The following is a 13,317-nucleotide window of genomic DNA, read 5'->3' as shown; positions in this document are numbered from 1 at the left end:
AAAATTCAAGTCATCTTGGGCCCAGAGAAAATGAGTAGGAGAGCAAGGGACCTAACTGCTCCAATTAAGGCACTTATTAAGCACCAGCTAAACAAAAACACAAACCTATAAACTCAAAAATCAAAACAGCGCGAAGTATTCTCAATCCTGGTTTACAAGGGGGAATAGGTATTGACCTCTCTTGGAGAATATGAAAAAAGCTGTGGTATAAAGTTATAAGTCATGATACAGAGTCATCTAAAAGCAAGATGCATACCAAAATATTCTATAACTGTTAGGAAACACTATATTCAATGACAGCAATTAATAATTTATATAATTTACAGAGAATTAAAGGATGCTTACTTATTTCCAAAATAATACGTGAACTTAGGAACTACAATTATGTCAGGGGAAGTATGTTGCAATAAAAAATCAGTCAAACAGTAATTTCAAATCGAAACAAGAGACAATTAGAAAATATCATTTTCAGAAAAGGGAGAAGCAGAAAAACGTTGGAAGTCAACGATTGGTAGCCCATGCCAGAAGCACATGGTTTCCAGGTGTACTTCTCAGAGGAAAGGCATATTCTTCTAGGCAGATAAAGATAATAAGTTTATGCAGCAAATCTGTTTTGAGCACCTAGCATGTGCCAGGTATTGTTCTAGGTGTAGGGGAATACAGCAGGAACAAAATTAACTAAAATTCCTGTCCCCATGGAGTTTACACTCTGTATTCAATAATGTAAGATGTTATTTAAAAAAATAATAATAATAAAGCCCGGAAGGGGTTAGAGTTTTGCAACATAATTTCTTAGAGTGATTAGGGAAGGTGACACTTGAGTAAAGGAGGTGAAGAAGTGAGCCATGTGGCATCTAGGGAAAAGAGAATTCCAGGCAGAGGAAACAGCCAGTGAGTGAAAAGGAGCATGCCCTATGTGTTCAAGGAACAGAAAGGAGGCCAGTGTTATGGTGGTGTAGAGAGTGGAGAAGAAAGTAGTAGGACATGAAATCAAGAGAAGTGATGGGGCAGGCAGACTGTTTAGGGTCTTGAAGGGTCACCATAAATCACTAGGCTTTTATTCTAGGTGAAAAGGGAAGCCACTAAAAGGTTTTTAGGAGAGGAATGAAATGACCTCACTTATATTTAACAGGATCACGCTAGCTGGCTGTCTCAGAAGACTAATGGGGGTGGTGGTGAGGCTGGGAGCAGGGAGACTATTTAGGAAGTGGCTGCAGTAATCTAAGTAAAAGATGATGGTAGCTTAGACCTGGGAGGTAGCAGTGGAGGTGGTGAATACTTAATCATTCTAGATATACTCTGAAGGTAAGAACAGACAGAATTTGCTGACAGATTAGAAGTAGGAGTGAGAGAGAAGGAAAAGATAAGAATGACTCTAAGGTTCTTGGCCTGAGCACCTGGAAGGATGGAGTTACCATTACTGAGAGGGGAAGATTGCAGGAGATGAGGTCTGAGTGGGAAGTGGGGAGATCTGCTTATATTTGAACATGTTACATTTGAGAGACCTATTGATGGTAGGTAGGCAAAAGGATACATGAGTCTGAAGCTGAGGAGAGAGGACTGGGCTGCAGAAACAATCTGAAAGTTGACAATGTATAGATTGTATACTTTCTGTGCAACCTATTTAACATTAAGATACAAACTCACTAAAGTTTTCCACACATATTTTTCCAATTTTAAAATGCTGAGATTTTTCTCCTCCATATCTAATCTAGACTATTGAATTATAAATTATATAGTATATACAGAATACAAAAATTAGAAGCCAGAAATCCAATTAGGGACACAGAAGTATATGCAAACTACACCAAAGAGTAAAGGGTATGAATAAGGAAGATGGAGAGAGGAATCATGGAGAAAGTGAAATATTTAACTATACAACTTTCAGGTTACAAATTGGCACACTGATATTATGGTATGTGCTATATTTAAAACTGGTTCTTGACATGTGGTTGACGGCAGGCTTGATAGCACAAAATTCCAAATGAAGAGGGGTCTCTTTTAAATCATAATCTAGATAGCAGGTGGATGAGAGAAACTCCTGAGTAAATGGCCCTGCACCCTGTCTTTGCCCATTCCAATCCACCTGCACCTGCTAGATTAATCTTCCTATGTCCGTGTAACTTTGTTTTTGCCTTCTTTTATGAGATAAGGTTCGGAATTACAGTTAACTTCATTCATTTTATTATCCCCTTCATCAGAGTTCTTCATCTAAAGAACTCTGAACATAGAAAAATGATTTGAGCAACTATTTTTAAAATTCTCCCAATGCTTATATACAACTAGTACAGTTCTAGAGGCATAAGAGAGAAATAAAATAATTCACATAATAGATGCCAGCAACACTAGCAGCACCTGGGAACTTACTAGAAATGAAAACTCTCAAGTTCTGCCCCAGAATTAGCGATCAGAAACTCTGGGAGTAGGGCCCAGCAATGCATGCATTAACAAGCCCTCCCAGTGATTCCGATACGTGCTAACCTTTGAAAACCTCTAGCTTAGAACATTAAGGTTCAATCCTCTTAAGGAACGTCAGTTGAAAAAAGCTAGTAAACTATAAAAGCCTTGAACATAGGAATCTTATAATTTTTCACTTTTGATTGCTTTATGTATCTGGCATTCATTACACATTAAAAGAGTTTTGAATAGTTAAAAAATCAGAAGTACTCCCTCCCTCCAAGTTCCCTTGTTTTTCTTCATTCTATGATACCAAGTTATCAGCCCAACCTTTATTCTTCCTTTCTAGTCCTCCCTATATTATAGAAGAGGTAATGATTTTCCAATCAGAATAACATATCCTAACTTTTTAAGTAATTCTGTGGACATCAAGTCAAGTCGCATTTCAGAGCAAGAGGGATCCTCAGAATATTATTTATGCAAGTGCATCAGTTTGCAGGTGAGAAAATTGAGGACTGGACAGATCGCATGGGAAGGATATCCTTATAGAAGTAGAGAGACACCAAAGGATAAAATTATCATCTCCTGCTATCTTTATCTAGCCTGAGTTGAAATAGCTAGTTTAATATATTTAAGTAAAGTAAGGCATTAGAAAGACTGAAAGAGAGAGAGAATAATCTTTACATTTACAAGTGCTTTCTGGAAATAAAAATAAATGCATCATCAAAAACCACCATTGCTTTTTTTTCTATTTATTTATTTAGTGAGGAAGACTGGCCCTCAGCTAACATTTGTTGCCAATCTTCCTCTTTTTGCTTGAAAAAGATTGTCACTGAGCTAACATCTGTGCCAATCCTCCTCCATTTTATATGTGGGACACCACCTCATCACGGCTTGATGCGCGGTGCATAGGTCCACGCCCAAGATCTGAACCCATGCACCTCAGGAAGCCGAAGCAGAGCTCATGAACTTAACCACTATGCCACTGGGCTGGCCCCTGCTTTATTTATTTATTGGCAATAGTGCATGCCCTTTTCTCATTCCTTGCTCTATATATTAACTAATGAAAAAAGACCGTTAACATTACTAAGAATGCTATTCAACCATCTAACGACATGGCATGTCATGCCAGTCTCTTCCTCTACTGTCCTATCAGTTTAATACTAAATTTCCCAGAAATTAATCTCAAGACTGTTTCCAACAACTGTTTCATTCAGGTAATGTGGCAATTTTTCTGACCAAATTTATCTTTCTTGTTATACTCCATCTAATACAGAGACTGCCTGTAGAAAGCCAGAATGGAGCTCCTTAATACTTGGGTCCCAAGCTGATAATCATTTTAATTTACTCTAATCCTATTTAACAAAGGTTCTGAGGTAACTTACAAGCAACATTCTGATAATTAAATAAGATAAGGGGAAATAAATGCTGTGGAAGTATAATATACATGGAAAGAATATAAGCTTTGGAGCCATGAAGATCTACCGGGTTCAAGTTTTAATTCTAGTCCTCACTTGCCCTCATTTTATAGGAGAGAAGCCATAATATTAGTATACTGCCTCATATTCTTGACATCTAGTCTTTAATTATTTAAAAATACAAACTCCTTGAGAATGGGAACTATGTTTTATATACCTCTCTATCCCCCCACATGATATTCACATAGGTGTTCAACAAATATTTACTTAACTAATATGAAATAGATTTTAATACATCAGATAAACTTTCTACCTATTAGGTGCTCTTGCTTCCAGATCCCACCCCCAAATGCATCCCCTTGCCCACTACAACTAGCTTAACTTTATCAAAAGATAAATCTGAGCTTGTTCGATTCCATTTTAAAACCCTCCCAAGGTTCCCAGCCCTTGACGAGTTAAGGAAAAATCCTTGCCGAGACCAGACTTTACCTTATCACAGTCCACCTCTCAAAACTCAGACCCACCTCTGAACTACTAAAGCTCCTGGAAGGTTCTTCCCATCCCCTACAAGCTCCTCCTCAACAGCTAACTCCCACTAGCTTAAAAGTCATTTTCTCTATCAAGTTCCTGGATCACAGCTCCCCAACCCTCAACTAACACAGTTAGATGTCCTGCCTCCTTGACTTGGTAATACACTCAATCTACCATCTAATACAATAATGAAATGTTTAATCTGCTTCCCAATTATCTGGTAAACTTTCTGAGGACAAGGATCACCCCATATTCAGTTTTATATCCACTGCTTACCATAGCTACTGACACATAAAACACCTCTAATTAATATCATTTATTGAACATAAAGTCCTATGTTCTCAACATTAGTTTCCAATTTGAGAATATAATCATGTTTATTTCCCTGTTTACTTTTAACTTTGAAAAAAAACATGGCTGCCTAATAGGTTAAAGAAAAAGATTCTGGAGCCTTATTCTGCACACACATTTACTATGGCACAGAAAGCAAAATCAGCATTATTTTTTTCAAAGAACAGAAAAAATATTTCACAAGAACTTGCTATTATGGGGGACCTGCTTTGTCTTGGCCCCATCCCCAGAGGTTACAGTCTCCAAACGAGATATGATCCTTAGTTAAAATAAGCAGAGCCATGGATGATGAAAGAAGAAATAGAGAGAAGCTGCTGCACAGCCTGGAATGCCATCCTGGGACCAAAAGATGACAAGCACCTGCTACGGAAGACTGACCAGAAAGACAAATGAGCCAGCATACCAGCCCTAGATAGACCACCTCTAATTTCTCATTACTTAAGGAAAATGAGCCCCTAATTTGTTTACAACATTCTTTTTGGATTTCTAGAGCAAATGAACATGATTCCTAACTGATAGGAGGGACAGTACAAAGTTAGAAGAAAATTTAGGAAAAAGTTTGTATAACTTAGGAGAGAGAGATTCCCAAGAGAAGAACATCAGAAGCCACAAAGAAAAAGACATAAATGATTACATGAAATAGCAAAAGAAAAATGCATGGTAAATGATACCATAAACTAACTAAGACAAAAAACAAAAGACAGACTGACAAAACATACTTGTAAACAAAGCTAAAGGATTATAACCATAATATATCCAAGAGAACCAACAAATTGAAAAGGAAAAAAATTCAACAAGAAAAAATCAGTAAAAATATGAATAAGCAACTCATAGAACTGAAAAATCAAAAGGACTAACAAATATAACGAAAGACGCTCAGCTTCACAAGTAGAGAAATGCAGAATCAAGCACCAGAAAAATCTTTTTTTTTTACCCATTTTACTGTCAAAGAAAAACATCAGTGACAGTGAATTTGTGGGGGAAATAGTTACTCTCAGACATGAAAGATGGCAATAAGAATTGTGTCAACGTTTCTGGAAAATAATCTGGCATTATTTATTAAAATTAAAACGGTATATATTATGTACAAGATAGTCGCTGCAATATTGTTCATAATAGAAGACTAGAGACAACCTAGATGTCCAAAATGAACACAGATATGTTTTCTTATTTCTAGTGCTACAGAAAAAACCACCCCAAACTTAGTGCCTCAAAACAGTATGTTATTTCTCACGATTCTGTAGCTGGCTGGGCAGTTTCTTTGCTGGTTTCACCTCTGGCTCCTCTGTGGATGCATCCAGCTAAAAGGTAGCTGGGCTAGCAGGTCCAAGAGAGACCACTTTCACGTCTGATGGTTGATGCCGGCTGTCGACTGGGGCATCTTGGTTCTCCTCCAAGAGACCTCTCACCTTCCTATAGGCTAGACCACCTTCCTTACATGGCAGTTGCAGGAAAGCATTCCTTGAAGGTCTCCTAAGGATTAAGCTCCAGAACACACACATTACTTCCATCATATTCACTGGTCAAAGCAAATCACAAGGCCAGCCAAGACTCAAGAGATGGAGAAACAGATTCTACTTCTAGATGGGAGAAGTAGCAAAACCACAATGCAAAGGGAAATGCATACCAGGATGGGAAGAATTTATGGTTGTTAATAATTCTACCCTACCACGGGGAGGTGGGGATATATGTCTCTGTCTGTCTGTCTGTATACACACGCACATACACACACAATGAAATATGATATATCTGTTAAAAAACAAGACATAGAACATTTAATACAGTATATTATCATGTGTGTCTAGAAAATTATGTATCTATTTCATCACTAAAATGTATGTTTGTAAATCCTGGAAATATACTTAAAAATTAACTAATTAAATACAGGGCCACACAAAGTAATCAGCATGCTGGCTAAGGACGCAGGGCATCTGAGGGCATGTTAGGAAGGCCAGCAGAAGTGTGAGCCAATAGGCCCAGAGGCAAGGATAATGGGGTGTTGTGTGGGGATAGCAATTGCAGAGTTGTGGATCCAAAAAGATGCACAGGCCAGCAGGCCCAGCAGTCAGCAATGCAGGATGGGAGGGGGATACAGGAAGGAGATGGTCTACAAGGCAGGTAGAATGGTAACACACTGAGCAAGTAAATGAAACAACTGGACAAATGATAACCATATTGAGGCTAATGTGAAGCCAAGTTTCTTAGTGCCAGGGAAGGAATTCATCAACATAGAAAGGGGGAAGGCAAGAAAGAACCCTGGAGTATTGGACCAGAATTGGAAGTACAGGAACAAATTTATGGTTTTATAATATATACACCTAGGTATAGAAATAGTTACGGGTGTATATGAGTTTGCATATTATATATATGTGTGTGTGTGTATACACACCATACTCATATAGTTATACATTTCCTAGTTCCTATAAGCAATGACATCTCTTTAGCAATGAGCACAGTAAACCCCTAAATCTTTGTTTTTAAAGACCATCTTTTACAAAAACAAACAACAAAAATCAAACAGGGCTCCTTGGAGAAATGGCTGATTCCAGGGCTAGACCAGGCAAAGGACAAAATGAACCAGGAACAGCATGTTCTGCCAGAAACGCACCATGAATGAGATGGGAGCACAGTAAATAGGCATAGGAGCCAGCTTGAAGGGGCTCCCACTGGCTAAACTGGGGACAATTTAAACAGCAAAATAAATAATAGTAACAAATCACAACACATTAAATAAAATCAAAATCCATGAGTCCTTACTGATTTAATAAACAAATAAATAAATGGAGGAGAAAGGAAAGTTCTGCCTTACAATAAAATACCAACTAATATATGTAGTAGGAATAAACGAAATAGAGAAATATCATTTGATAGTCGTAACAGTGGTTTATTCAGGTGGGAGTCATCACTGACACCCAGACCACGCCTAGCAAGTGGAGATTTGATGAGAAACAGGATGCTGTCATAATTTTGGAATACCTCTCACAAATACAAAATACATCAAAAGGACATCAATATGATCAAGGTGTTAATCACCAGAAGCAGCATGATGTGATATTGTATGCTCTGGATGCAGTGCATTGAGAAGAGCACAGCCCCATTTCTGTGGTATTCCTGCCAGGAATGTACAATCTGATTGGAGTCATGAGGAAGTATCACATGGATCTAAGATGAGGGTCATCCTACAGAATGTGGGGCCCATACTATGTAAAATTGTCAAGAGAAAGACAAGGAAAATGAGGCTGAAGAAATCCGAAGAGACATGACAACTAAATACAACATGTATTCCTGGATAGGATCCTGAACCAGAAAAGAGATATTGTTGGGATAGTCGATGAAATATGAATAGGTTCTTTGGACTAGATAGTAGTGTTGTACCTATACTTATTTTATGATTTGGAGGGTTATATGCTGGTTATATAAGACAGTACCTTGTTTTTGAGACATAGATACTGTAATGTTTACGAGTGATGGGATACCATGTCTGTAGCTTGCTCCAAAAGGTTCAGAAAGACTATCATGGACATATATGCAAGTATTTATACACACACACACCCATACGTTATGTATGTATGGAGACAGAAAAAGAGAGGGCAGGTGACGGAAGAAATGCAGTAAAATATCAACAATGGTATAATCTAAGTAAAGGGGATATGGGAGTTCTTTGTACTGTTCTGGCATCTTTTCTGAAAGTATAAAATTATTTCAAAGTAATTTTTTAAAATCTGAAGTAAGTATGTGATATAGAACATCTAGTGCTAGAGGAGATGATAATCAGCTATTGTCTGAGGCCAGGAAGCAGAATGAAAACCCTGGCCTAATATGTTTATTTACATACCTTCCTTTACAATACTCTGAGGAGATCCATTAACAAGGAGGGCAATGTTTTTATGCCTATTTGGAGAAGAGTATCTCAATGTTTTTAAATGAACTTTCCTGTCTCTTCATGGATTTTAAATAGGCATTTTACAGTTCAATGAAGAAAGAAATGCTGACTGACTATCTTTTCGGTCCCAGCACCTAACAAATTTATAATTTAGTCACTGTCATGTCCTTGAACAGGAATTCTACTCCCAATATTGTTCCACTCAGAAAATACAGTGACCTGAGTATCAGGATTCTGCTATACTGAAAGGGAAAAACTGTCTATGTCAAGTTAAAACACGTATGTCAGACTGAGGACAGAAAAATATCAAGGATTACTCTTCTTGGGAACTTGGAGGAGGAATAATTATCTGCTTTACAGTCCTAAAAACAGACAAGTGTGTAACCAGTAGCGAAAGGCCTTAGCCTAAAGAATGGCAAACTATTGACAGTTTTGGTAAAAAACTGAACAAAATGTTTAGAATACAAATCAGGCTTTTGGCAAAAAGAATTGACAGTGGATGATCATCTTTAAAAAAATGTGACGGGGTCTGAAAATGATCAGATTGACCCTTATCTGATTGCTGATAAAGCATATATCCTAACAGATGAGTAAGATCATTTTTAAATCTGCAGGAATACATTTTCATTACAGAAACCAAAACTCTCCAAGGCATTAGTTGTCAAAATTCAACTCAAAACTTTAAAAAGCTGAATGGATTTCATATAGCTCAATACTCTATCATTCCCAGAGAATACAGATTTTTAGTACATTTAATAGGCTCTTGGTCCCATTGCTGAAGTAGAAGGAAAAAAAGTTATTTATGCCTCAAGATCTACGTTACAGTTAACCATAATGAACTTCAGTTGTCTTTTCAAACGTTTAAACACAACTGAAAATTACATTTGGATAGAATATAATTCATCTGCTTCAGAAAACAAAAGATACTAATACCTTACGAAATTAGAATCTTTCTATTCAAAGCATTATTAGAGAATGAAAAACTGTTATAACTATGCCTACAATTTCTTTAAGGAGAAATCTTAAGGTCAAATCTTTTTTAGCATATTACAAGTAAAACAATATTCAGCATTACTATAAACTAGAATCTATATGGTTTTAAATGAAGATAAAATATTTCTTAGGACTGTTCTAAGAATTAAATGAGATAATGTATATGAAGCACTTAGCATGATGGCTAGCACAAATTTTGCACTCAATAAATGGCATTTATTGTGTTTATTCTTAGAGAAAGGATGTGAAACCCTAAAATATGGTCAAGTGACTTAAAAACCCATTAAAGATGTCTGTAAAGGCAGATGGATTGAATCACAGCCTAATACCTAAACTGGAAAATTCAGTGAGTAAAGGAATCTTAACTTATTTATCCTTGTAGTCCCAGAATCTAACACAGTGCCTGGCATACATGGCAGACATTCAATAAAGGTTTACTGAAATGAAATAAGGTTGAAAGTAAGTTACCTGGGAAAAAAAAAGAGGTTGTCTGAAAAATAAACTGAGAGTCCAAAAATTACTATTCCCTAAGCAAGGCTCTTTGAGAAAGGAAATAAAAGACCTAAGCATTTTTAGAACCATGCATAGAAACTCCCCTCAGACTGGTGGTTTTTGAGGAAGATCAGCCCTGAGCTAAGATCTGCCGCCAATCCTCCTCTCTTTGCTGAGGAAGACTGGCCCTGAGCTAACATTCGTGCCCATCTTCCTCTATTTTATAGGTAGGATGCCTGCCACTGGCATGGCTTAATAAATGGTGCACAGGCCTGCACCCGGTATCCAAACCAGTGAACCCCAGGACACAGAAGTGGAATGTGCGAACTTAACCGCTGTACCACCAGGCTGGCCCCCCAACTTGTGTTTTTAATAAAGACTGAACCAGTCTCAAATCTGTTTGAACAAATGTGTCATATATAAAGTTTAATATTAGAAATATTTTTAAATTTCTTCTAAATAAATGTTGTGTCCATCCTCAAAGACATAAAAAGCACCCAAAGCACTGAGGAATCTTTCCTAACTTCCATTCAAGGAGATTATCAGATAAACTTAATTCATAGTTCTTCCATCTATTTATATATAAAAATTAGCTTAAACTTTTACCTAAAAGTTGTAAGTACGTATATTTCACTTTCACAAATTCAAGGGCACACCTCAGAAAAGAAAGAGGAAAGAAAGAAAATCAACTCCCTCGAGTGAGCAGTGCATTTGCACAACATGGATGGACCTTGAGGGTATTATGTTCAGCAAAATAAGCCAGACAGAGAAAGCCAAACACCACATGATTTCACTCATATGTGGAAGATAAATGAACACATGGATAAGGAGAACAGATTAGTGGTTACCAGAGGGAAGGGGGTGGGAGGGGCAAAAGAGGTAAAGGGGCACATATGTATGGTGACCAATAAAAACTAGACTATTGGTGGTTAGCACAATACAGTCTATACAGAAACTGATATATAATAGTACACCTGAAATTACACAATGTTATAAGCCAATATGACCTCAATAAAATAATAAAATAAAATAAAATAAAGTGGGCAGTGCTACAGGAGTACAAAAGAGTAGCTAACAAAACTCTCCCATGTCTCAGCAGCCACCTGTTAGAGCCCACACTTATGGCATAGTCTGCATGGTTTCAGAACGCTTTCATATTGAAAACTCAAAATTCTCAGCAGTGGGCAAAGGAAAAAGGTCAATATGAAAATACAGTCCTATCTTCCCCATCCTACCTCCAAAGATAATAAGAATCAATGGAATTTAAAACTTTAAAGACTTCCAATTACTGCCCATCACCTCACTACAGCACCCTACTTTCATTTGGAAACTGATCAGTTTTATGAAAAGCAAAAACCATATCCTTAATACGTGCAACTCCATAAAGTGCTTGGCTTCTGAAACAAGCCAGTAAAGTACATTTCCGAGAGACAGCTGGAGCTACATCTCCTGAGGCTCTTCAAACTAAAATCTGTGAACAGTGTGAAGTTACACATCAAATAATAGCCCCAAATCAATGGCTGGAAGGAGGTTTTAAAAACAAAAAAAATCATCATTAAACACATCTACCTTTCTTAACAAAATGACAATATTTGTGGTTTCAGGAAAAAAATGACCAAAGCTACCAGTCTACATTACAGAATAGTTTACAATAATAACAGAGAAGCTGCAATACACAGAGTAAAAATTATTCTTAAATGATCATTTGCTTCCTAGTGCCTTGAAAAGTATCAAATACCTGAAGGCATGTAAGAGCTACTGTCCTGTCACTGACAGCATTACAATTATTTTTTAATCTAATTTCTGGAAAGTTCTGCAGTGGCAGTTTAAAAAGAAAACCAAATTTTAACGAGAAAAAATGCTTAAAATCTGGAAATACACATTGAAGATATTCAGTTAATTTGTTGGTTTTTTAAGAAGCAGGAAGGTCACAGACACCAAGGTGTGTAACATCCGTAGGTGGTTGATGGAAATCAGTAAAAAAAAAAAAAAAAAGTCTCTCTGGAATTAAGGATTTAAAATTACATTTTATCAAATATAATCTGACGCGATCTTTAAAAATCACTTTAGTGTGGTGTTTTTTTCTTTTACCACTAACAAAGCAAAATCTTCCAACACAAAGATTTTTACATCATACACATACACACATTTTGTAAATTAAGAGCTAAAGGTAAATCCAAAACACTAAAAATTACCTAAATTTTGGATTTAGGATAAAGGTATCCAAAACACATTTGAAACATCAGACTTTTGTTTTCACATTCATTTCTCAGATCTCTTAGTAAAGCTCTTCTGGAATGGGTCTTCATTTCAATACAAGATTGTTCAATATGCCATTCCGTGCGAATAGAGCTTGTAAGACTCTCAAAACCTCCCCAGGAGATGCTTAATTACAGTTCTAGTTACAATTTCCTGCGACTCAAACAGCAACGTACAGAAAACAGCTTATACACGGTTAGGCAGGGAGAGGAATGAAGCTCCAGGGGAGCGGCCCATTCTTTTGTTTTGGTGGCAGAAGCTGCAAAAATAAAGGTTCACTAGAGCCATCCGCACCTATCCCCACCCATCACAGCCCTGCAGAGCACTTTCATCCATCCGCTCAAGACTCTCTAGCCCTCGAGATCAGCAGAACCCTTGGCTTTTCACGTCTCAAAGGATGGGCGGGGGAGGCTGTGAGGTCCGGGGTACGGACAGAAAAAGAGGGAGGACACAGATCCTTTGAGGACAGAGGGACAAGGAGATGCATCCAGATGGGGAGGATGGGACGCGCCATGGAGACCCGAAGGCTTGCAAATTTGCCGGGAGACAAGTCCCATGGGGTAGACAAACGATGTTGCCTATTCGGGGATGGCGGCAGACAGACGGACAATCCTCCACAAGATGAGGCAGGCACATATGTAGGAGACCCAGGAGGGCGTGAACTAGGCAGCGCTGAACTCGGAGCCCAAAATGGGTTGAGACAGCCTCAAACAGACCCGTACGGCGAAGCTGACTTACAGTTACTTCCCGAGCTGAGGGTAAGGGTCGGGTGGATCTCGCAGCTCTGCAGTTTCTGCCACTGTCGTGGCCGCCCGTCTTTTGCGCTGAGCCGGTGACCTCAGGTACCCTCCCCGCCCCACCCACCCGGGGGGACGCCCCCTCCTCGCCGGCCGGGTGCGCCTGCAGGGCAGAGGCTGCTGGGGCCGAGAGTGCGCACTGGAAGCCCGCGGGGAGCGCTGCGTGAGCCAGAGGCGCCCGCCGCGAGGCTCAGAC

General features: G+C 38.3%; 1 protein-coding gene across 2 annotated transcripts in view; it reads right to left on the bottom strand.

Annotated features, from left to right (window-relative positions):
* ANKIB1 (ankyrin repeat and IBR domain containing 1) overlaps nucleotides 1-13,282 on the bottom strand; it is a 134,359-nt gene extending 121,077 nt beyond the window's left edge. Inside the window, exon 1 of one of the 2 annotated variants that reach the window (XM_008517346.2) lies at nucleotides 13,063-13,282. The gene's annotated coding sequence lies outside the window, so the exon portion shown is untranslated. The remainder of the gene's footprint in view (nucleotides 1-13,062) is intronic. The other variant, XM_008517351.2, reaches the window with a different exon arrangement.
* Between the last annotated feature and the right edge of the window lie 35 nt (nucleotides 13,283-13,317).

Source organism: Equus przewalskii, chromosome 4, assembly GCF_037783145.1.
Source record: "Equus przewalskii isolate Varuska chromosome 4, EquPr2, whole genome shotgun sequence".
NCBI classification, from domain to species: Eukaryota; Metazoa; Chordata; class Mammalia; order Perissodactyla; family Equidae; genus Equus; species Equus przewalskii.
This window is presented reverse-complemented; position numbering and strand designations above follow the sequence as displayed.